At 40.7% G+C, this 26308-nt stretch overlaps 2 protein-coding genes across 8 annotated transcripts in view; one reads left to right on the top strand and one right to left on the bottom strand.

Annotated features, from left to right (window-relative positions):
• GPR146 (G protein-coupled receptor 146) overlaps positions 1-24049 on the bottom strand; it is a 72690-nt gene extending 48641 nt beyond the window's left edge. For 2 of the 4 annotated variants that reach the window (XM_090024250.1, XM_090024253.1), the window contains exon 1: positions 23519-24049. The gene's annotated coding sequence lies outside the window, so the exon portion shown is untranslated. The remainder of the gene's footprint in view (positions 1-23518) is intronic. The other 2 variants (XM_090024255.1, XM_090024258.1) reach the window with 1 other exon arrangement.
• The window catches only part of CHLSN (cholesin), a 195493-nt gene that overhangs the window by 119037 nt on the left and 50148 nt on the right, over positions 1-26308 (top strand). The window lies entirely within an intron of this gene.

Below are 26308 nucleotides of genomic sequence, written 5' to 3'. Positions count from 1 at the left end.
CTTCTGCATGTTGAGTTTTTTATTTGAAATTACTTCTGTTGTATATTAATATGCTGGATTTCATATTCTAGGGTTTTTAAGCTACATGCAGGACTCAGGTTTAAGTCATACATTTCTGCAGATGAAATGAAGGCTGATTAGAATTTTAATATTAAGGAAGGAAATGGTCTTGGCTAGTGCTGTACAGAACAGAACAGACCTTCTGTTAATACACAAGAGCATTACTGTTTTCTTGAACTTTGCCTTCCAGTGCAATTATCACTTGTGCTAGAAATCATAACTATGACATTTCCTGTTAGGACATTTGACAATATAGAATGTAGTGCTGTTTCTAGTTTGTATTGTTTCCTTTTGGAATAGTCTTGATTATAAAATCATTTGACAAATATATCCCTAAAATTGAATTATAGGCAGTGCTGTGTGGTGTATGTTGCTAAACAGAGCTGATTCAAGATGGTACATTGTTTGCCTATTCTCTCTGCAGCTCTTCAAATGGTATGAAATCAAGAGACTTTCTACATTGTGATACGCCTGTATTAACACATTTTGCATTCCAATGTTCATGTTACAAAACCCAGATAAAGCTTTAAACCCTGTAAAATGGTATAGTTTCAATGGCTGCACAAAATTACAATTACAGCTCTCCTGCTTAAGCAGGTTCAACAAGTAATGATGCTGGAAATATGTAATAAATTGATATTGGAGGCCATCAGATTTATTATGGCACAGACAATAGCCAAGATAACAGGCCAGCTCCTCTGCTGATATAAATCATTATAGCTCCATTGAAATCACTGGCTCTGCACTGATCTCACACCAAGAAAATGTTGGTCCAATTTAGCATTTCTACTTACTTATACTTGGAAAACAAGAAGCAGAGCTTCCATAGTACATTACCATAGATGTTCAAAATGTTCACTATTGACATCCAGGCAGTCATTATACTGGCACACAACAGTGATCCATACGTGTGTGCATTTCTTGAACTTTGTCGCCACATTTTTTAAGACACCCTCTACTATGTAAGTCTTTGTGTTCTTCTCCATGGCTGTTTGTGTAATGTTATAAAATGGATGTGTGAAACGAATTGATTTTAGAGACGAGCCAGGCCAAATTCAGATTGGCCCTTTTGTGTATAATATTAGTTGTCTATGGAACTGTCTTCCGAAGAGGGTGCTGGATTTCCCAGCACTCCAGAGCAGTTATATCTAGCCTAGACAAAAAATCTGCAAAACATATTATAAAGGATATGGCAGACAATGGACTAAACAGAAATGTAAGCCTTTTCTATGTAGTGTCTGGGATTTTGTATTCCAAGATATAATAAAGTATGTGGATGAAAACCCTGTCCTACAAAATGTAAAATTTACATCTGGCATAATTTAAAAAATAAAAACAGACAAAATAAGATTTGGCGCCACACAGCTGTTTAATTTGCTTTTGCATCTGTAGTTATATTAATTGATCCATCAGCAGGGACAAGGAAAGTAAATTCAGACATTGTCTTGATACATTTTCTTCATACATTAATACCCTAGTTCTTGAATAATCAGGGCCTAACAGCTTTAGTGAGGGGGGCGTATAATAAGTTCTTTGTTGAAAAACAGAGTAGCATTCAATGGCATTTTTCTTTTCTCCTTTCCTTACAGTAGAAAATTGCTAATGTTTCCTTTTTCTTTCTTGACTTCCCAGAATGGAAGGGTCTTTTGATAATCTGACTCCCAGGGAAAACCTGGGCTTCAATGATACTCTTTGTTGAACATGTGAATTCTTTCATATCAATTGTTCCAGTTTTTTAGGCACAGCACAGTAAATTACATTTTGCTCTCCATAAAAGCTACACACATTATGAATAACATTTCTTTTTTTTTTAATGGCTTTCTAGCTATCTATCAGTAAACTCACAGAAGTTCCTAGACCTCTAATATTTTATCTTTTATTTGTTTCTAGAAGTAACAAGGAAACAGTTTATACTGGGAAACTTTTGGCAATACTGTGAGAAAACATGAAAGTTTGTGGGCTTATCAGACAATGTTATAAACTAGAACAAGGGGTACAATTGTGGTTTTGCCTAGAAATGTTCCTTGTCTGTGAATTTGCAATTTAAATTATTCCTAGTCAAAAACTATTTTCTGGAAATGGGGTATATATTATATGAAGCATCACAGCATTTTTTTCTCCTGCATGTTTTTGGGATAACAAATTGATTTTTTTTAACATGTTGAAGTTTTTATTTGATTATAAAATAACTTGATTCGGGGAAGAGAGGTCCATCTTATGCTCCCTGTTCTCCCCCTCATTTAGCCACGAAATTGCATTTGGCCAACAGACCCTTTAAAAATTGCTAGCAGTGCTCAACTCCCTTCTTTCAGACCCTGTGCCCCAGAGATTGTGGAATAGACCATAAAGTATCCTTAAATAACTCATTTATGGGATTAAACTATACAGGTAGTGCTCTTTCTAGTTGATCCAGTTGTAATGCTCATCAGATATATGTAAGAGTAAAGGAATTCCAGTTCTTTAAGCCTTTGTCCAAAGTTTTGGCACTTTGGCGTTTTTGACTCAAAATCATCAAAGTGTAAATCCTGTCTATCCCGGGAGGCAGCTCTAAGTGCCTCTGTTGCTTCAGTGAAGTGTGGACACTGGACAAATCCAGTGTGTGTGTTGCTCCTTTTTTTAAAAGGGCCCAGAAAGTCAAGGGATCCTGCTAGGAGCTCTGCTCTTGATTTCTGAGGGGAAATCTTGAATTCACAAAGGGGAAAAGCCATCAGCTACATCTGACAAAGATTTTACTTCCGCTCTCCCAATCCTGCCTGTCAGCTACTGCCTCTTCAACTGCCCATATATGTTCCACAATCCACTCCCCCGTCCCTCTCCTGCAGTGTCCTGTGTCATCTGGAGCTGACTTCAGTGGAGGGCTGGCCTGAGTGCACAGTTGTGCAAAATGATTCTGATAGGAGACAACAGAAGTGGGACAGTACATACAGAAGAAATAAATAACTATTCTTTCCTTACTTCCTTTAGTTTCTTAGCATTCACTTTAGAAAGTGCCATAGAAGTGCTGTGTGACTCTGTCACTGTAGCAGCTTTAATGGGTTTTGTGGTTCTCTCCTCGCTGTATTGATTACATACAGATTTTTGCCCTGGTTCTCACCGTTCAGCAAAATCTCAGGTGATGTCACAATGCCATTTTATTCCTGTATTTTCCAATGCAGTTTAGCTTATTCAGAGCGTATTCTGCTGTATCATTTATCGTGCTGCATCATTAGTAATGACTTTTATATACTGAACATAAAATGCAATTGAATTTAGGATTCAGAATCTATATTACAGGTTGTGATAAGGGCCTAATCAGTAAACCCATGCTCATATAAGTCATTCTAATCAGCATTGCAGAACACATGGCTTCCAGAATGTAACTGCTTAAAGTAAACTCTGTCGAGTGTTGTCCAACTGGTAACCAAGTAACTTGAAACTCCATAATGGACTATTAAATCTAGAGAAAATCCCCAGTTACTTGTGTAAGTATAAGACTGTCTCAGTAGTTAAAAGCTCTCTATTCATTTATCAGTCATGGCTGTGAAAATGATAAATGTTTGAAAGTTTTATGGTACTGGAAACATTAGGCTCTAATTTTACTATGATTAGAATGAAAACTATTCTAAGAAGCTAATTGGGAATTGGTTAGGATATAAGGTTCTTAACCATGCATAAAATTTTTTATAAGAAAGGGAATTGCATGCAATTTTGAAGTTTCTGCAAACTCTCTGGGTGGAATTAAATAAAATAAATTGATTTAAAAAGGAAAGATAAATGTAATTAAGCAGTCTATCAGTAGTGGATTTACTGTACTGCTTTGAGTTGATTTAGAATGCCAAAATAACCTTGACAATGAGGATGTAAGAGGAATCTGAGGATTTATTAGGAAAGTATGCTTTTTCTGAGATTTCTGATTTATCATTAAAACTTAAGAGTTTAGGATATATTTCAAGTCATCCATTCATGCATTCAGAATCAATGTATTATGGAGGTCTTTTTTCTTCAGATTATACCAGATGTTAACTTTACTACTGAGACTTCAAGTGGCGGTGGGAAGTGCCTTCCCTCCCTCCCTCCAGCTTGAGCAGTCCCACTGAGAGCTGGGACTCATAGATTCATAGATTCATAGATGCTAGGGTCGGAAGGGACCTCAATAGATCATCGAGTCCGACCCCCTGCATAAGCAGGAAAGAGTGCTGGGCCTACATTACCCCAGCTAGATACACATCCAACCTTCTCTTGAATACCCCCAGGGTAGGGGAGAGCACCACCTCCCTTGGGAGCCCGTTCCAGACCTTGGCCACTCGAACTGTGAAGAAGTTCCTCCTAATATCCAATCTAAATCTGCTCTCCTCTAGCTTGTGGCCATTATTTCTTGTAACCCCCGGGGGCGCCTTGGTGAATAAATACTCACCAATTCCCTTCTGTGCCCCCCGACGAACTTATAGGCAGCCACCAGGTCGCCTCTCAACCTTCTCTTGCGGAGGCTGAAAAGGTCCAGTTTCTCTAATCTCTCCTCGTAGGGCCTGGCCTGCAGGCCCTTAACCATACGAGTGGCCCTCCTCTGGACCCTCTCCAGATTATCCGCATCCTTCTTGAAGTGCGGCGCCCAGAATTGCACGCAGTACTCCAGCTGCGGTCTGACCAGCGCCTGATAGAGGGGAAGTATCACCTCTTTGGACCTATTTGTCATGCATCTGCTGATGCACGATAAAGTGCCATTGGCTTTTCTGATGGTTTCGTCACACTGCCGACTCATGTTCATCTTGGAGTCGACTAGGACTCCAAGATCCCTTTCCACTTCCGTGCCACCCAGCAGGTCATTTCCTAGGCTGTAGGTGTGCTGGACATTTTTCCTCCCTAGATGCAGCACTTTGCATTTCTCCTTGTTGAACTGCATTCTGTTGTTTTCTGCCCACTTGTCTAACCTGTCCAGGTCTGCTTGCAGCTGCTCCCTGCCCTCCGGCGTGTCCACTTCGCCCCATAGCTTAGTGTCATCTGCAAACTTGGACAGAGTACATTTCACCCCCTCGTCCAAGTCGCTGATGAAGACATTAAAGAGTATCGGTCCAAGCACTCTTCAAGGGGTTGTAGCATCAGGGTCCTAACAGGGCTCCCTGACAACTTCCTGCTGGCTGAGTTGTCAGGGAGCCAGCTGCTCTTTTCCCCTCCCTCCCCCTTGGAGATGGGGGAATGAAAATCAAAGGACTGTGGGATACTAGGTGTGCTAGAGACCCTATAGCACTATGTGCAACTGTAGAGGCATTACACATAGCTGCCGAGAGCTAACTCTTTGAAAGTGCTAATATTTTGTAGTACTTTTAGGATCTTTGTAGTGCTGCAAACAATTTGAATGCTATACACTTGCTTTTTGTAGCAGTATAAGGGCATGTTTAGCACTAACATGTGCTGCCTGTCCATGGCCTTCTATGGCAGGCAGTACAGGGGCCCTGTGGCTGCTAGGGTGGTAGCATAGTCTGAATTCCCACTGCCCTTTGCTCATTTGGACAGTGAGCCTGTTAAGAGCACTTAGCAGAATCAGCTCTTGTAAAGTGTGTGTCCAAATTAGGCCATGATCCTTTGGAAGGAAAAGCATCTTTCTTCATGTTTGTTGAGCTCCCTGCATAACTAACAGCATAACTGACATCTTGGAAAGGTTCTAATTTGAGGATAAACTTTAAAATCATGTGATCTAAATCCAGATTTTGTTCAGGGTCTTTAGAGAAAAAATGTCCTTCTAATTAAATTTGTTCTTTTCAATAGGTAACTAACTAAATGCGCCTCAAATATTTGCTCAACTGTTCAAATATTGGTTTGGTGTTGGGGGGGGGGGAGAAGTTAGCGTAATGTTTGAGGAATTGGAGCATTTGTAAATGAACATCTTTCTGTTCTGTGTTGTTAGTTCTACCTTAGTTACTCTGAGCACTTTGTTCAAAGTAAAAGGTCCTTATTTTGAAAATCAAATTAATAAATGTATGGTGGCACTTTTAATGCCTTTGGCAGATGTGTTCATGTTTAATATAGAGGATTTGTATGCTTCAGATTTTCACAGTTTGTATAACAAAAACCTAAAAACTTGCAGTATCTTTTTAATACTAAATTTCTGGTAGAATTTTTCTAAAGGAATTAAAAATATAAAGAATGGTTATAATTACATTGTTCCATTCATTTTACAGCATTAGATGAAATCAGCTGCATATGCCTAATACAGTGTTTCAATGAAAAAATACATCTATAAGTCAGAGCTATTTTGGAGCAAAGTTAATAAAACAAAATTCAATTACTAGGCCTAGCTTATTTGCTAGAGAAAATATTAATTTTTCTGCATGGATTATTATGTCCAATAAGCTTTGAAGGTATTCATTCCACTTCTAACATCCTTTTCCCCTGAATGCTTTTCCCTCCTTGCAAGGTACATTCATGACTTGAATTAAAGATTTTTTGGCTGCACTGCAGATAGGTTGATTCACTTGGGGTACTTTTCTCCTCTAAACAGCTGTCCATCAAATTCACATTTTGGAGAATACTCCTTCAACTGAGTGTTCATAACCCAGTACATCACTACGTCACTGCTTCTGGCTTAGTTAGAACCCAGCTAAGACATGAATATTATTCCATTTCTTCAGAGAATAATTGTCATGCAACAGCCTCCTGAGATGTGTAATCACTTGGTAGCTAAATGGACTTCCCTCAGTACCTGATTTGGGCTTAAGAAAGGATAGAAATAGTCCTGCTTTTATTTTTTTTCCACTTGATTTAGAAGGAAAACTGAATTTTTCTTCCACAGATCAGCATGCTAAATTTCCTAAGACCATCGACTAGGTTCTCACATTGTTGGGGATATGTTTTTATGAAAGTATATCATAGAAGAACACCTTCCAGAATCTCTCATGGTACTGGTGACTATATTCTTCTGCTTTTTCGGCACCATGCACATTGTAAGTGCTCGCAATAATTATGAGCATACCGTGGATAAAGGCATAATTTGTTTAACTGCATAACATAATACCAGTCATAATTTTTTGACAGTTGCTTACATTGCAATACCATCGGTTACTTGCATATTGGTTAAAAAAGTATAAGCTGCTTAAGTCTGTGGTGCTCAGCATTTTGGCCGGCGGGTTGGATGGGCAGTTCCCTATCCTTGTGTGGGCCGGATCTGGCAGGGCCCATCTGACCATACAGAGGTGGGATGGGACAGCCTGGCCCCAATCCAGCTGCATGGTAGAAGAGGATTTGGTCTAACCCTGCAGGGGAGAGGGGGTTTGGCCTGGCCCCATCCCAGCTGGGTGTAGGCAAGGGGGCATGGCCCAGCACCAGCCTGGCCAGGTGGAGGGAAGGGGGCATGGGCTAGCCCCACAAGGAAGGCAAAAGGGGCATGGCCCAGCTCGGCAGGGAGAAGGGGGTGCAGCCTGGCCTCATCCCACCTGCGTGGAGGGAAGGGGGCATGGCCTGTCTGCTCTGGCTGTGTTGGGGCTGGGGGGAGCAGACCTGCCCCATGAGGCTTGAAGTTTTGGCAGCAGAGGGGCATGGCAATACTGCCTCTGCCCCCCACCCTCCTCTACCACCAAATTCCCCAGCCTGTGGGAAACCCCACAAGCCAGATTCCAAGGCTCCGCAGGCTGCCTTTGGCTGATGGGCCACAGGTCGAGCACCCCTGCGTTTAATGGATAGCAGCTTTCAGCCCCATTTTCTACAGTGTAATTGTACTCTAACTGGCCTCAGAAACCATGAAGGGGAAGCAGCTGTCAAAGAGCTGCTGTTAGAAGCCTTGAAATTGGTTGGAACTATTCAAGGCTTGGAGCTGCTTTCTCCCCACCTTTCTCCCAGCAGCCCTGAAACTGGTTATTAGAAGCTTTGAAAATAACAGGAACTAGTTGTCTTCAAGGTTGCTAATACCACAGCACTGACAATACTGTGTATTTCATGAACATGGCTTACGTTAAGTTCACAAAAGTATATATACTCCAAGTCAGTCCCTATGCCCTGCACTTAAACGGAGTACATGGTAGATCCACTGTACAATCATTATATAGGCATTATTACACATCATGTCTATATAACCCAGTATCTTTTTCTTTTAATGTTACCGATCTGGGGACTGCCACTTGCTTTTGGTAATATATTGAGCTGAATTAGTACCGGAGAGATGATACTTTTGAGAGGTGAAGCTCCAGGGAGAAGGTGAAGGATGGCAACAGATGGTAAATGAAGGAGACAACATCTTTAAGCACCTTTTGCTGAGTCTCACTATGCTTATCTGACTATATAAATAGTATATCTAATTGTCTGTCTCAGATTAAATACTTTTTTTTATATTACAATTAAAATTAAACCATGACTGTGGCTGAAAAACATACAAATGTGCTAGATTACTTAAATTTTTTGGTAACAGAAAGTCTTTAAGGAAGGATTGAAATGCTACTTTTTAAGAATAATTCTGTGGGTTCAGCACAGTAGTTCTCAACCTTTTTAGTCTCAAGGCACCCCTTGGAAAATGCCAGCCCTTAGTTTTCACTTATTTTTTGACTACACAGTAATAATAGTCGTTCTTCTGTTGCAAAGAACTCAGAAAGAGTACAGGAGTTCAGAAGGTTTTTTGACACTAGGGATTCCTATTTGAAATCTCTGGGTTTATCTTGGAAATCCTGTATAAGTGTTTGCATACCTAACAGTGCATATGTTGTGGGGTGCACCACAGCACCCTTAAAAGGATCTTGTAGTGCTCTGGTTGATAATCCACTGGTATAGCATAATCCTGCTGCTCTGTTGCAAGAAAAGATGAAGTCAAGTGCATCAAGTAAAACAAATTAGTCTACTTTCTAAAGTTACATCATATGATCAAAGATGCATTTACTTTGAATCAAGTCCTAGAGAGTGTTGATTATTACAGCACAGGAGTTCAACCACTACACAACATAGCAAGCTGCTCCAGAAGAACCAAGAAAAGAGCGAAGCTTTGAAAAACAAATTCAGAATTGTTTCTGGTGAGTGTTTTTCCTTGTATCTGCTGACTAGAGATGAGAAGGAAGAGGGTTTATTGAGTCTCTATTGATCACAGTCCTACTCCAAAATACAGGAAGCAAACAAACATCTTGCCACTACAAACAGGAAAAAAGATCACAACTAGAAATGCTTAGAGCTCAATTGGATTCTAGCTATTTCCCGGGATGCTAGTGTTTGTGTTTCCTGGATTTGCTTTGCAGTTCTCTGTGGGCAGGAAGTCAGTGCATTTGCTGAATACTTAAACCCTGTGATCCAGGAAATAATAGCTGTAGCAGCCAAAGGACATCATCTAAGGGAGAAAAGACATAAGCAAATAACAGACCAAACAGATCTGATCCTTGGTGTGGGAAGAAATAGTTCTCTGTCACGCTACCTCTTTCTGTGAAATTGTTGAAATATGTGAGGTTTGTGCATCAGTATAATTGCTCTGACTTTTGGATCTACGTGGGCTTCTGCTGAAATTCAGTGATTCTGGTATCAATAGGAAAAATATGTTGTTCAAAATCAGGGGTTGTCAACAAGGGGCACCCCGGGGGGTACTTGGGAAGGCCCTAGGGGGTATGCGCGGGCGGGTGGGGATGGAGCATCACCCCCAACACCCTGTGCCGCCGCCTCCTAGGAGCTGGGCTGGGGGGTGGGAAGCTTGTTACCCATCACCCCATGCTGCTGCTGCTCCCCATATGGCCACCGCTCCCCCCAGGTCTGGCTGCATGCCACTCCCCTCTCCACATCCAGCTGTGCACCACCCTTCCCCCCCATCCGCATCTGGCCACCAGGGGTACACTGATTTAAAAAGGTTGAAAACCCCTGATCTAAATGATGCCACAGTGGTGTTTAGCCAGAGCTGTCACAGGCTAATTGCAAACCCCCACAGTCTACATGAAGAAAGAACATACACAATGAAATTAAAGGCAGTCTTGATTTTGGCATGGACCCTTCAAAATAATAAAATTGTTCATTGTGCAGGTTTGCCAGTCCCATGTGTTGAAAAAGTTCTGAGTCACACTCCAAAAAATCATAAGGTTTAAAATTCCCAAAGTCCTATTTAGTGCCTGCCGCCTGATATTTTTTTGTTTCAACTTTGAGGAAAGTTGCACACGTGTGACCATCTCAGGTTCTGCATTCAGTGTTAAATACACACTGGCCGAGCAGTGGGCATGGCACCCCCCGCCCTTTTCACCTCTCCAAGAGGACTCTGCCCACTGTCTCCCCTGCCCTGGGCAAGCTGCCATCCTCTTCCTGCCCCTCGTGCTCCCTGCATAGTCGGGATAAGCAGCTGCTGCATCACATTCTCTCTCAGTTCTCTGACAGGGACTTCTGTCACTCGCTTGTCTGCTATGTTCCCATTCTCCAATATTTTCCTTGTCCGTCCATTCCCCCCCCACCATGTCTAACCTGTCACTATCTCCCTGTCTGCTCTTCCACTGCTTTTGGCTCCCTCCTTGTTTCTGTGCCTTCCTTCTGCTCCTCTGTCATTTTCCTTTTCCTACCTACAATAATATTCTTCTGCACCCAGCAGTCTCTCCTCCTCACACATCCTTGCAATGACCTTAGTTGTTCTTTTCTTCCCCTCCCAAATTCTTCTGACTCTGTCATAGTTTCTTGTCATCTTTGTTGCCAACACATTTTCTCCACTGCTGCTTTAGTCTGGTTTTCCTGTCTCCTGACTGAGTTTTTTTGTAAAATCCGGTCCTGCGCAACTCACGTCAGTGGGACTTTTGCCATTGACTTTGGTATGAACAGAATCAGACCCAGGATGACTACAGTATCGTCAGCTCTCCTGAAAGTAGCCTGGTTGCAGCCCATTTGGAAATTGTGGGAAATTACTTCCACCTTTTTTGGGAGCAACCTGTGGCCATCTCCTACTGACATAATGGGATATGGTGGCCGTTTTGGATAAGGGCTGGACTTTGGTAATTGAAAGCACAAATCTTTTTGATTTATGAGAACCTTTAAAAGCCACCGAGTACTATGAGAGTTGTGATAACATCATCAGATACGTCAGCTCTAAGCTTGCCACCTCCCATTCAAGACAGAAGTTATATGCTAGCATTACCCATGTTGAATATCATACAAATAAGTGACAACGCCTTGTTCATATCAGTATTAATCATAACTTGTTAAAATCTTGTTTTGTTTTGTTTTAAAACAGGCTGCCTAGAAACAAAGATTGTGTTTACAAAGATTGCTTTATTTGCATGATCTGCTTTGGCGAAGAAAGCATACTAAATCTATTGATAGCTTCAGCATATTTCTTATGCTGCTCCAGAAATTCTGTGGTAATATCGGTCATTTTAATTATATATATTACATGTTGATGTAGGTGTAGGGAAGCAGGGGAACTCTGTAATGGCATTGAGTTTTAAGGCATAAAGAAAGCTTAAACAGACCTACAACTGCTTAACATATGCCCTCTGTCTGAACTCATTTTATCACTTGATATCTTACTTTTCATTTCATAAAAAGTTGGTGCAATGGATGGTTTCAGTTCTGCTGTACCTGTCAGAAGTTGCTATAAGGTTTCCAGGATATAGAAAACCAAAATTTAAAAGCATAAAAAATCCTGACTTTCAATTCATTAAAGCTTACTTGAAGCATCGCATTTTGTTGCTGGGGTTAGTGGTTTTCTGGTTTTCTAAGCAGCAACTGCTGAGTGATTTAGAGTACATATTTGCTTCTGAGTTTGGATTTCATTTTCAAAACCATTTAGAGTTATAAAACTGTCAACTTAAGAACAGTTTATATGCTTTGTTAGGGAAGGCCTCATCTATACGAAGTTTGTATCCTTCTCTTCATTTTGGACTGCCTTTATTTTTTCCAGCCCCTACTGCCTTCCTTTTTGTAGTTGACTATCACTATAATATTACCACTCCTGTAAGTCACACACTTTCTCTGAGATTATCATCATCAAAGCTGCTCCTTAGGTTAACCAGTATGTAAAGAGAGGTAATAGAAAACACACTGAACCCTTTTTCTTTACCCTGTCCTGAACTCAGCCTCTGTGTGTGGCTGCAGAAAGCTTCGCTTTTTGCTTTTGCTCAGGGAAAACACTTGAAATGTCAGTGTGCTTAATTTTATCTAATCTATCTTGTCTCTCTGTTTTCAAGTCACAAACTCAGAGATCAAAAAGAATAGATTAGAAATATTAGATACAGTTAAGCACATCTTGGACCTTTCAAAAAGTTTATTTGGCATGAACAATAGGATGTACATCGTAATCTTTTGGGTCCTAGACATCGAGCCTTTGATTCCTACCCTATCAGCCTGACGTTCCAGCTGGTTTTCTGTCCACCTCATGGTCCATTCATCCAGCCCGTACTTCCTTAGCTTGCTTGTGAGAATGCTGTGGGAGCCAGTATCAAAAGCCTTGCTAAAATCAAGGTACACTGCATCCAGCCATCTCCCCACATCCGCACAGCCAGTCAACTCATCCTAGAAGGCAATCAGGTTGGTCAGACATGACTTGCCCCTGGACCATGCCAACTGTTCGTAATCACTTTTTTATCCTTCAAGTGCTTAGAAATGGATTCCTTAAGGATCTGCTCCATGATTTTTCCAGGAACTGAGGTGGGGCTGACTGGTCTGGAGTTCTCTGGATCCTCCTTCTTCCCTTTCTTAAGTATGGACACTATGTTTGCCCTTTTCCAATCATCCGGGACCTGTCCTGATTGCCATCAGTTTTCAGAGATGACGGCCAGCAGTTCTGCAGTCACATCAGCCAACTCCCTCATCACCCTCAGATGCATCCCATCTGGCCCCATGGAGTTGCACACATCCAGCTTTTCTAAGTAGTCCCTAACCTGTCCTTTCAGCCTTAAGGGCTACTCACCTCCTCCCCAAACAGTACTGCCTGGGAGCTGACCTTACCTGTGAAGATTGAGGCAAAAAAGGCACTGAGCTCTTCAGCCTTTTCTGCATTCTCTGTCACAAGGTTGCCTCCCCCATTCAATAAGGGACCCACACTTTCCCTGATCCTCCTCTTACTGTTGACATACTTGTAGGAAACCTGTCACATCCCTTGCTAGCTACAACTGCAGTTGTGCTTTGGCCTTCCTGACTTCATCCCTGTATGCCCAAGCAATGCTCTTATATTCTTCCGTAGTTTTCCCGACATCTCTGCTCTTGATTTCTGAGAGGAGATAAGTCACAAAAAGTGGGCATATGCTCCTTCTCCCAGGAGAAACTCTCCCAGGAGCAATTTCTGTCTGGTTGTGCTTGACTTATTTTTTTCTTGGCGCACACATCTTTGTTCCAGGAGAAAAGCTGGAACATCTGCATGCTTGTGGTTTCTACTGGGAGAGCAGTGGTTCTCAGAGTAGAAACTAAATAATCTCTGTCTCTTCTGTATTTGTATGTTGCCCAGCTGGGAGGGCCTCCATTTGTATTATTTGGGAACAACTGCATACCATGTTATCAGCTTGGCAGAGAGAGCCTTGTGAACTAAGTCACAATCCTTTGGCACTGATCACAGGCTTCTGCAAGGTAGATAATTTCTACTGGCAATTTTGGTTTAGCAGGACACTCTCATATTGATAGAACTGCCTTGTAGAGGACCCTCTTTACTTCTCAGCCTTTACAACAAACAGAGCAAATGCAACAAAGTGTGCCAAATCTTCTTGCTAAAGCTGATGACTTAATCACCTCCCTTGTTGGCTTTGCACTTTGAAGCCCAGGGGCTGTGCTATGGACTCTTGGAGCAGCTGGTTGATGCTACTCCTGGCAGTCCTGATATATACTCCAGTGTAGTGTATCTGTGCATATGAGCAGAAGTATCAAAGACAAACAAGTTGACTACCAACAACAACCTGGTTGGGACCCATACATGAAGACAAATGCTAATGATGAGCAGCTCACTGTAGATAAGCTCTAACTTGCTTTGCCTGATCTCCCCATTAACTCTGGCCCATTCATTGTGGATGAATCGCACAAGATGTTGAACAGAAGAAAATATAGAAAGCCCCACCCCTGCATTGTCTCCAGCTTGACACTGAGACCTTGCAGCATGGCAGTTGCATAAAATATAAATAATCGTGATATAGAAATAGAATAACTACTCATGTTGAAGAAAAATGTAAATTTACATGGTATTACTGTATTATATTGAGAGCTGAATGCAGGACCAGAAGCCAAGAAATCACAAGGTCCAGTGTATTAGAACTGCTAAAATGAGTCATACTTCCTGACATGACATTTACAATTAGGGTACTAATACTTGATTACCAGATTAGTGTCTTTTATTATATAGTTGAATCCCATGTCCAATTATAGTTACACCTGGGTAGATTTATACAAAAACATTGTGAATGTGTTCCAGAACTGGGCAGGGACTTAGTTATGCTGTTTTTTGTGACTCACTGAGTTAGAGGTGCAGTCCCTTGATTGTTCCCTGTTATCATTGTTTATCTACTAGTTCATAAATAACGAACAAGACATCAAAACTTCCCAAATGATTTCTAACTTCTAAGAGTTTATGACTAAAATAAGTGCTTGAAAGTGACAGCAGATTTTATAGAAAGGTCAAAGTTAAAGGCTGGTAATTTTATTTAAAGATCTTGAGAAGAAAGGCAAAATTGGGAGGTAAAATGTCTTTCCCATCTTAAAAAAAGCCAAAACAAAACAAACACCTCTGACCTCTTGTGTTTCCAGCTTCTGCCACACTCCTTTCTCCCCTTGATCTCATTAAATATACTATCTGCATCACTGTCTGGAGTTCATCTCTTTCAGTTTCATCCTAGGTCCTCTCTATCCTAACTTCCACTCCCTGCACTCCATTGAAAAGCTCTTGTTAAGAGGTGTTCAGAAAATCTTTTCAGTGGGATGCTTTTCCATTGAAGAAAATACAGCTTAGTTCAGAATGTTTGGATAATGTGTTGATGTGATAGAAATCCAAACAGAAAGGTAATGAAATGTTTCATTTTGATAACATCAAAGAACTCCGTTTTGATAGGGTAAAAATATTGCCTTTCAACTTCATTGTTGGATTTCATTTTGTTCAAGCTTTTTTATTCATAGATTCATGTATGTAAGGCTGGAAGGGACCTTACAAGATCATCAGCTGCAGGCCCCTGCACCAGGCAGGAAAGACAACGGGGGTCAGGTGACCCCAGCAAGGTGACTATCCAGTCTCCTCTTAAAGATTTCCAGGGTAGACGACTGTACCACCTCTGGAGGGAGCGTATTCCACAGTCTGGACACTCTAACGCTGAAGAAGTTTTTCCTAGTGTTGAGCCTGAAACAGCTTGATATTATTTTATTTCAGTAGTATTTATCTGTAATATTTACTGTTTATAATATTATAACTGTCCAACATTACTGAAGCAAATCATTCTAAATTGGAAGTCTTCAAAATATCCAGTCTGTGAAAAACATATTTGAAATTTTGATTGTTCAGTCTTCTTTAGAGTGAAAACAAATTTTGAATGTAGAATATCCCTTGGGATGGACGTTCCATTTCCTAATGAGCTCTGAGAAAAGGTCTTTCCTTAGTCAAGACTTTGGTGTCTTCTTCATGGCCACAGCTGAGAACCAGTACTTCTTCCTTGTTCTTGACCTTCTATCTTCCTCTGAAACAATTGAGTGAGCTCTTCTTTTGTTATCTTCTTGTCCCTCTGCTGTCATGACTATCTCCATCTGGTTGTCCTCTTACTTCTCCAGGCACTCCTACAGTTTGTTGTATGGAGGATTCTTCTCAGCATGTTTCCCCCAATTTGTAGTGGAGGCTTACCAGGACCTCCTCCTTGATTTGTGCCTGTTCCTTTACATCATCTGAGCACTCTGTCTGGCAGACACAAATTGAACCATCTGCAAAGATCTTTGCTTGTCACTTTGTCCATGTTACCTCTATCTTTCCACCCATTCACTGGCTCCCTCTTTTTAATTTTTTTAAAATCTTTTTTCCAGAGTCTCAAACTACTTTCTCTTAGCTTTCAAGCTCTTCATAGCCTCTCACCCCAACTGACATTTCTTCATATGCTGCTGAAATACAGATTCTTGCCTCCTTTCTTGTCTCTTTTCTTTCAGCATTACCAGAATTCATTTTTTATTTGTTAGCATTTCAAACAAGATGTATCCTTTCTCTCATGCTTAAGTGGAGTAGCGTGTAAAACTCAGCAAGGTTACCTCATTGTCTGTTTTCATATCCATACTTGAAACTTTCCTTTAAAATGATGGCTACAAATAACTTGATGATAAATGAACACCTAGAGCTGGATCAACATCCAGGGTGAGGCTCCATGTTGAATATTTCCCATACCTTGAAAGCCATCTCTCACAGAAGGCTGACATCAGTGAAGAAATCCAACTTCACCTCAAATATTCAGCTTTTGGATGCCTGAAGAAACGGGTGTTTGAAGATTGCAACATCAAACCCAAAACGAAGCATATGGAGCTGAGATGCAGATGACATACAGGAGACATCTAAAGTTGTTGGAGAAGTACCATCAATGCTTCCTGCAGAAGTTCCTCCAAATCCAGTAGCAACATTAGCATCAGATGTACCAACATTAGCATCTCCTGCAAGCAAACACCACAGGTATCCAGGCAACAATCATCCAAAATCAACTTCATTGGGATGGCTGTGTCATCCAGATGTCCAAGTCCAGACTCCCAAAACAAGTTTTATTCTCCCAGCTCAGCCAAGATGTATGTATGCTCAAGAAGAGGGCAGAGAATGAGCTTCAGGGATGTCCTCAAGGCTAACTTTAAAAAAAAATGCAACATTGATGTGATCTCATGGAAGACTATTGCCCAGGCCTGCTCCTTATAGAGGAAGAGTCTGCTGCAGGGATCTCAGTACTTTGAAACTTCAAGACAACAACAGGAGGTGGAAAAGCAAGAGCAGCAGAAACAGTGTGTCATGGATCAAATGAAGGATCCAGTGCCACGCAGCCCACATGGAAATGCATGTCCAAGCTACTAGTCGATTGATCCCAGATAGGCCTCATCAGCCATCTTTGGATACACAGATAAGATAGTCATGGAAGACAATCATGCTTGACTGTGAGGGATTGCCAAAAAGAATAAGAGAAATAAACACCACTCGCTATTGTGCCGGTCAGTGCTGATTGATTTTATTTGTAGTTGATTTTATTTGTAGTTCTCTTGTCATTCTTTCAGTATCTTCCTACTGTACCCTGTTTTATTCTTGGATTGGTGTCCTTGAGCAGTGCCCATGTCTTTGTTACCGGGGTGTAGGTTGCAGCCATGTTGGTCTAAGGACACAGGCAGACAAGGTTCTTGGGGTGAATCTGATATCTTTTATTAGAGCAACTTAAATAGTTGGGACCTGAGAGCTTGCTTAAACAATTTTTTTCCCAACTATTTAAGTTGGTCTAATAAAAGATATCAGATTCACCCAAAGAACCTTGTCTGCCCATATCTTTGTTTTGTGTTTGTACAATAATTAGAAGACTAGGCCTAGCCCAGGTTTCTGCATGCTGTCTTAATGTCATTAGTAAGTAATCAGATGAAAATTATGAAAATTTACACTTCTTTCCCTCAAGCAGTAGTTGTTTTTTCAGGGATTTATTTGAATGATGTTATAGCTAATGTGAGAGAAGAGTTTTTAAAAGTCCCTAACAAAGTTATAAAGATTAATTTATGGAAATGAGATGCCCCAGACTGAAATCAGACCACAGCTTCCAGACCTGGAAATTCAGTGATAATACTTGCATTTTTGTCAAACAGAAATGTGCAGGATAGATATTGGTTGTTGAAGTGTGGGAGCTGTTTGAGTCAAATTTGTTTTCATAATAACTGGAAAAGACTTGACTGTCTTAGGATTTGTCTTTTTTTTTAAGCCTTGCTTTGTATGCCAGTTGCATTTAAAATTATCTACTTCAGTGTGGTCTGTTGAAACACAAGCAAGTTTTATGAAGTATTTTTGCTAAACAGACGACAGGTTTTAATTTGGGGTCTTAAATCATAATTGGTTTTCGATTTTCTGCTCTGCCTCACAGAAACATAATGAAGGTACACCTGATGCTATAAAAAACAGATGTCATTTTAATGTTCCCGGACTGTGCGGGGAAGCCTTGAGAGTTCACAAGTTGCTATCACAGGCACGTACTTATCGTGGGGCAAAAAATAAAGCAGGAAATATGTAAAGACTTGAGAGAGAAATCAGTTGCTTGGGAACAGATAACATTCGCTAATTTTAGTACCTTTTCTGTTACTGAAAACAGATATTTTTTTTCCTGAGGAACTTCTGGAGGAACTTCCCTTATAGGTAAAGGACAGCATACCAGAGCAAGGATGTTCAAATTGTGTGTGGAGGACTTCTTGAGGCCGTGCTATTGTCAATGCAGTGTCGTAGGAGGTTGGCTTCTCTTACTGGTGCAAGAAAGGACTACTGCTGCTGTATGCATAGGGATCGACGTCCCGACATGGGTAGGATCCTCTTTTTGGAACCAGAACAGTTAAAGCAGTCTAGTATTCAGCTATAGACTGGCTACTGATCATTCTTTTATACACTTTAACTATTAGCAGTTGGTAATTGTGAATTGTATGAGAGAACAGGAAGTCTGGAGAAAATCAGAAAACCTAACTGAATTGTCAGTATAGACTTTCTGAAGTCTTGGTCAAATACTGTATTCCATTAGGACAAAATTTCCGGAAATGGCAGAAACATGAACTGTGCATAAAACATAAGTAGAAGTTGTTATTGCATTTTTTCTTTGAGTAGAATGAACTTGTCTCGAGGTGTCCCTACTAAAACCTGTGGAAGGTACGTGCATTTGGAAGAACAATGTATACACAGAAGGTGATTAACAGAGTCTAAATCTGTAGGTGTTAAAAGCAATAGATAGGTCCTTTGTGTTCCAGCTGATGGTGTGCACAACTTATATTAGGAATGTTGGATCGTGAAATGGAAGTATATAGAACAAATTAATTGTGCTAAAGAAATTAATCGCATGTAAATTAAAGCTGCTCACACTGTTTGCTTTCTTGAATCCCTCCTTGTGGATCTTGGCCAGGCTAAATTGAGGTGTATGTGAAAGATCCATATAATAAAGTAATTATAGGGAAAATGGTGGAATATTTAACTGGTTATTTAAAGGTTCCTAATATATCAAATCATAAAGGTCCTGGTTCTGTCAAATTAGTAATTTGTCACTCTCCAGGTAGGTAATCCTTTCTCTTAATTTAGCTGGAAGGATGTACAGTTAGAGGGATGAAAGTAGAAAATGAATCCCAGAACATTAATTTCTCCTAGTTATATATTCTATTGAATTCTGTAGCTGAGACTAATGAGGACAGGTTGGTAATTAAGTAGATATTAAAAAAAAGTAATATATGCACAGAAGTGAAGCTCATTGCCTCTAATAACAAGAATTTATTTCTCTCACTAAGTAAACCATAAGGAATCTGGATATAACAGTTGCAGAAGACTATCCTGCCTTTAAAAAAAAGCCCATAGTTTTTAACAATTGCTGAGCCTCCTCCCCGCATTCATCTTGTTAATAGGTAGAAGGCAAACATGGCCTTCTACCATACAAAGAACAACCTTTTTAATTACTGAGAAATTATAAATGAAAGGTAAACTATAAGGAAGCAATCAGTTAGTCTGAGAGACTGTCACTTTTATATTGCTACACTGGACAAACTGATTGCACTCAATTAAATCCATCTGATACCATCCATGTATCCAGGAGTGTAGAAAAGGAGATCTTCAGAGGCTTTACAGTATTCAAAAAGTGTCAGATCACTGTTCATCTGAGAAAGGTGGAAGCATCCCTTCTCCTCCAAAAAGATAATATTTCAGCCAAGTCTGATTATTCAGTTGCTGAGTCAATTAAGTAGTTAGATCCCAAAGGTTATGGTCCTTTATGAGAAATCTCACTCAAGTGGGTTTTTTACTCCATATCTGCTGCTTCATAACAATGTTGGTACATGAGATTAGAATAGAATGATCACCTGCTTCTTCCTTCCATCTCCTCCAAAATTATTGATCTAGTCTGCTGGTCGATACAGAGTGTTATAATATTTTTAAAATATTGCTTTTACTGACATGTTGTGGGAAGAGGATATCTGGGAACTTTTTGTGATGGCCACAACAGCACCTGTAATTGGGAACTATATACAGTATTTCTGATAATGCGGCAGTTCCGGGGCAGTGGAACTATGAGAATCACAGGTATCCAAAAGTTATATTCTGTATCTGCTGCAGTAGAGAGAAGGTTTATTTCAATCCCAGTCCTGCTTTGACAATGAGCATGGCACATTGGCAAATTGGATGAGCATGGCAAATTGGAGCCACTAAAAGTGGACTGTTACTATGGAGTGAATTGTCCTTGATACCTTTGCTGGGATTGGAAATCCATATAAAATTTAATGTTTTGGTGTTGTGTTTCTCCTCAGTCAAGACCTACCTTCTTTAGCTGGAAGTTACCTGAGTTTTTTTATATGCCATGGAAATGAAGTGTGTTGTATAAGGAAGTCTGTCTGTAGCCATGTTATGGAAGCTAGTATGGCTAAACCTTTGTTGCCAAGGACGCCCACATTCCCTATATGTCCTATTTTGGAGAGTTTAGTAGGATTTACATGTTGCATAGGCCTCTCGGCATAGCAACGCAGTTTGCTGTAGAAGCAGGAAGAGAGGGGGCTACTTGATTTAGCATGGGAGTGACTACAATGTCCCCTAAAAGTAGGTGGTGTTTTTTTGTGAAAAGAGCCTATGAAGGTAGTGCACAAAACACGAGAAACTTTTCTGAGAAGGCAAGGAAAGAAAGAGTAGAACTTGTAGTATTGTGCAGTATGTTAGAAAAATACTGTGTCAGTACCTGTTTTGAATTATAACCACATTTGTCACATTACTGCATTTACCCAAATCCAAGACGACCCTGAATTTAAGACAATCCCTCAATCATTAGATTCTATATATGGAGAATTTATACATTTGTTATAATTTTCTATGTACAGAAACTAATTATTGGAAGGTCATCTTAAATTTGTTCCCACTGCTGCAGCAGGGAAAGCAGTGGTAATGAGGCAGCTGGGGGCGCAAGGTAGGATGGCAGGGAGTGGGGGAGGCAATAAGGGACCAAGCAGTGGGGGGAGTAGGTGGTAAGGGAGCAGGCAGCTCGGAAGTGGGGGGCAGGCAGCTTTCCCTCTGCTGCCTCCCTCCCCCCCCCACTTGCCCTCCCGTTATGCCTGGCATCTTGCAGCCTTGAGCCCCCTTTTTACCCCTCCCTCCCCCCTTGCTGAGCCAGCACTGCTGCTACAGGGCCAGGTTGGGGCCGTGCTCTGTGCCCCACGCTGGAGAAGGGACGGAGCCTGCTGGCATGGAATAAGAGTGGAAGCGCTGAAGCTGCGGGGGGAGTGGGCTGCACAGATAGTGTCGGGGAGAGATGGAGGAGGAGGAGAGAGGTCCAGAGGCAGTAGGGGAGGAGGCGGGCAGCAGCTGCAGCTCTGGCCCTAAACCAGGGTCGAGGCCACAGCCAAGCTTCAGCAGCTACCACTTCTCCCCCTACCCCTTCCCCCACTGCCTCCTACTTGACTCCTAAAGAATAGACTTTTCCCACCCATATGAAATGAAGGGGAAAAAAACTTGTCTTGAAATGGGATAAGTACCATACTTCTACTTGGATGTTTACCAAATGCCTCACCAATATCTCTTTTGTACAAAGTGTCCAAGATTGGACCAATAAAAATAACTTATAAACTATTACTACCTCTTACATTATTACCTAGTTGTTTGGGTTTTTTTCCCCCAATTGATAACAATACATGCTTTTAAAAACATTTAAAAAGAGATTGATTTGTGCAAAAATAATCCATCAATTCATGCCTGAAAACTTTATTCAGCTTTATGGGTAGGTAACTTGCAAGATCAGCGTACTTTGCATTTCCAGGTAATGGAAATAGCAACGTAGCTGTAAAAGGGTGGATTTCCAAAGCGGCAACAATGGAAGCACCTGCACAAATGTGTATGCACCTGTCGGACATAAAAACCCCTGCAACTGTGCAAGCAAATCTTTACATATAATTTTTATATGGTTTTTATGCAAGTAATGTGGCTGGGGCCTAAGCCTGAGCTAATTCACTTTTATGAAAGTGATGCTTCAATGCAGGAAGTCAGAGATTTATATTTAAAGATAATTGTACTAGGGGAATGAGTCCATTGCACAGCTCTCCAAATAATCACCCAGGAGGGGGAAGGGGTTGGTTTTTGTTTGTTTGTTGATAAAATTAAGACAATTTTAAAAATCAAGTCTTTGTCAGTAGCTTCCCACACTTAGGATGAACCTCTTCTCACCATAAGTTAGGAAGGTATTATTCCTTAAATCTCATGTCAGTATAAATGAGGTTTCCCATTTCAAAGGCACAGATAGGGAGCTCTAGGGGGTCTCTGCTTCCCACAATTTTTAGCCTCCCTCCACAACTCGGGTTCAGAAGTACAGATATTGAACTAGCCGCCACAGACCATCATAGAGTGGTCCTGAAAGCATTGCATGGGGTTCCTTCCCTATCCTCCTTCCAGGCATTCAGCGTATACGTTGCTATCAACAAGTGCTTGCCAGCACGTACAAGTGCGGTGCTTATGCTCAAAAGGCACCCATACATCACATTCATATGATAGCTGGAGTCCTGTGAAGGAAGATGAACCACTCAGCTTGCTTGCTGGGGGCAAGATTTGGCCCTTGGTATCTTATTAAAGTGTAAATAAATAATTGAAATCCTATGGATTTGCTGTCCACTCCACTTTCTGCTAGAATCTCCCTATGAAGTGTGTTTTCTATAGTCTAATGAATGAATGTTTAAGAACAGAGTAAAATTGTTACAATATGCATACCAAGAATAACATAACAAGATGTTATTTTTAAACAATGTGCCAAAAAAGACCCCCAAAAAATCCATCTGGGCTGCAACAACAAATAATTGAGAAGTGCCTGTAAAAGTTATGTGTATATTTTTATATCAATTGAGCCTAGCCAGCATGTATACAATTCCTAGAATTTATGGTTTAAGCCAGCCTGCAGAGCTCAGTGTAGGTCTGTAGTATATGTAGCTGCTATGGTGATTTGAATAAAATAAATAAAACAGATAAATATGTAGCATATTAGAAATTCATTACTGGCAGTCTTTCAAATGCAGCTCAGCTTCAACGTGTGGCCTCTGTAATGTTTCATAATGATAATAGCAAAACAGACCTCCTAGAACATGGAACAGGCTTTTTGGAGGGGGGGAGGTTATGTAATGGCCTGACTCTGCCTTGTCAATAAGCACAGTTCAGCATACTGGAAAAAAGTCAGATATGCACGTTCCGCAAATCCTTGATATGTCTCAGTGAAGACGAGTGATCTGGCAGAAGTCTAACATGGGATATTAAACATGGTGTATCTTTAAATAATCAGTCTCCTAAGAGTTAATAATAAGAAGGAAATTACAACTTTATGTAGCAACTAAAGTAGAAAAGAACATTGCTGATTTGACACTTAAGAGCCCAAATAATTAAAAACAGGGTGCATCTTACCAAATCCTTTACTTCTGATCCGGTTCTCTGCATTGACTCTGTATTTTCTAACGTTGTGACCACTTTAGGAGGCAGATAGTCCTTGTCTTACCCTTTTGAATGCAGTCTCTTCCACAGTTTCAGAAGTCTCCGCAACAGTGGTTGACATCCTCCCCAGTATGCCTGGCTCTTGCTGAATAAGATCCCCTGTTTTCTTTCCTCTTTCTCCTCTTAACATTCTTCCCCTGCAAAATTCATCCCTTTTCTGAAATGTCAGAGGTTGCACTTGTCTGTAGTTCTTCCAGGCAGGACTGAAAGGAACCCCCCACCCCTTTTATTCCTTTAGCCCCGCAAGACAGTGGAAGGAGCCTGGTCAGCAGAAGGAAAAATGAAAAAGCTACCTTTCCTCCACCCTCATCAAACTCTTCTGAGGGTTGGAAGTGAAGCAGTTTGTCAGGCTGATCTTCAAAGTTGTACTTTAGAGGGGAGGAAGAAAGTGGAAAGCAGACTGAAGGCTAGAGGAGAGGTTTCTCTCCTCCCCCCCTGGGCCCCTTGTCGGCTGTTTTTATTGATTTCAATCACTGGAGGCTTGAGCTCTCCGGAGAAACACTGTGTAATGTGTTCTTTCCTGGCTTTCATTAAAGAAACTCAATGCAGTGCGGTCACGCTGCCGAGCCTGCCTGGCAACCTGCCTACTCCGCGCGGGCCTTTCATTGGAGGCAGCAGGCTCTTGGGTTTGTCTCCAGCGAGGATTTCAAACCATCTCCATCTGCCTCTACCTTCCCTAACCCTCCAGCCCTTCCAAACTCGGGGGCATTTTCTCTGTCCCTTAAAAGGGACGCCTTTGCCACTGCGGCTATAAGGTCTGTATCCTCTGGTGTCTGTTCAATGTGCCCTTAACAATCTTGGAAACCTTCTGTTCATTTATTCTGGGGGGAAGGGTGGCAGCACTTTTATAATAAACTGAAGTACATAGAAGGAGGTAAAAGTGATTTCTTCACTTTTCTAACCCTGCTCTGTCTTCTGCTGCATATGCTCTTTCACCTGATTGATTGGTACAGTTTAGAGGGGCTGGACCTGATGATCTGTAAGGTCCCTTCCAGCCCCTAACAACAATGAAACGATGAAACCAGGGACAGGGGATAAGTGAAGCAGGATGGCAGATGCATACATACATACACATTCCTTTTCATGCTGCAGAGACAGGCTGAGCAGAATGACATTGGCAGGACTGCATAGGCTGGGAGGGTGTCAGTCAGGATAATGACACCCAAGGATAACTGAAAGAAGTTGAGATGAAATACAGACTTAGTTTCTAAACTGGATCTGTTATCATACATATAATTTTACAGGGATACGTATTTTAGAAAGTGGAATTTAACTAACGTAATAGTTTCTGTAAATATTTTCCTTCTGTATGCACTTAAACTCTTCCATTTAATTTAAATTTACTGAATTGTTTACTTTTCCCTTGTTCAGTAATTCTTACTGTTAACATGTTACGTATTCTGCAGAAGCATGTGTGTACATGGATGAAATAGTAGAAGGACCCGACAGCTTTTAGTTGACTGCAGACTTATGCCAGTAAAGTTGCATGCATCCCAAATCAAAATGTAATTGCAGTTGGTAACCAACACATGTATTTCTTAAACAGATACAGTATCTCTCCATGGGTCACATGCACTTTTTTCCCATTTACACATATACAATAGCAGAAAGAATCCTTTCCTGGATCAGAAAGATACAAAAGCTTGTTCTCATTTAAATCTGGCTTTCTGCAGAACTTGTCTGAGGTTTTTCTGCATCAGTTGTGTCTATAGAAACCTTTCCAAATCGGCTTATTGTAATTTTTCCCAGTGTATATATTACCAAGAGTTGTAAGATTATAAGAACAAGTTTGCTCTTATGAAAGGTATTTTTTGTGTGCTGTATCATTTTAAAGCATTTTTGGTTAGTTCTCCAGATGCCTTTTGGACACTTTTTATATTATTGGATTTTTTAGCAATATTTTTATTGGCCTAACATATAATAAAAATCAAGTTACTTTATGTACTATGTGAAAAGCAACCTTTAAAATATCTATCTGATGAAAGGAGTACATTGCTGGAAAAAAATGTGACTTTGATTTCAGGTCTGCTTTCTGTATCTTAATGAAACTTAAAATGTTCTTTATGCTTATAATTCCTCTGTTCATAAGGTGGAAATCTACAGAAAATAATAGTTTAAATAATTTAATACGGCTGTGAATTCTTTTATATGGGTTGTGTAGTCATAGTTACTGTGCATTTTTTGGCCAAGGCTCAATTAGTAAATCATCTGTTAACTTTTATTTTATAAATCTTGTTTCTGAGAGTTGTATAACTCAGCCCTGTTTCCTTGCAGCTTTAAATTACATTAATAGGTTTGGACTCTGTTATTGTTTTAAGTGGGAAAGTGGTGCATGAGTGGGAGAGAAAATTGAGTGTTCAGGGGAAAGTGTTTATTTTTTGTAATGAAATTCTTTATATTATTGGAAAAACAAGGCAGTATAGTGCATCCAGTCTTTCTTTTTGGGGAAACCTAAGGTGTCATATCCCCATATATTTCTGGGCATTGTACAGTTTATTGACCTTATCTTCTGTTGTTTTTATTCTCTCTTTTCTCCTCATTTTTGCTCTTTCACTCCTCTTTTATCTTCTGTAGTAATGCTAGAAGACATAGGTTCAAAGTCTGTTGGCTTGAACAGAAATGGATCTTTGTATACCTACAGTGAACTGGACTCCCCCTCTTTCTCCTGCCCGTTTTGTGTTATTCTTTTCTGTCTTTCAGTAT

Source organism: Crocodylus siamensis, chromosome 12 (assembly GCF_052110815.1).
Source record: "Crocodylus siamensis isolate JL-2025a chromosome 12, ASM5211081v1, whole genome shotgun sequence".
Taxonomy (NCBI): Eukaryota; Metazoa; Chordata; order Crocodylia; family Crocodylidae; genus Crocodylus; species Crocodylus siamensis.
Note: the sequence above shows the minus strand (reverse complement) of the source record. Positions and strands in the feature narration are given on the sequence as shown.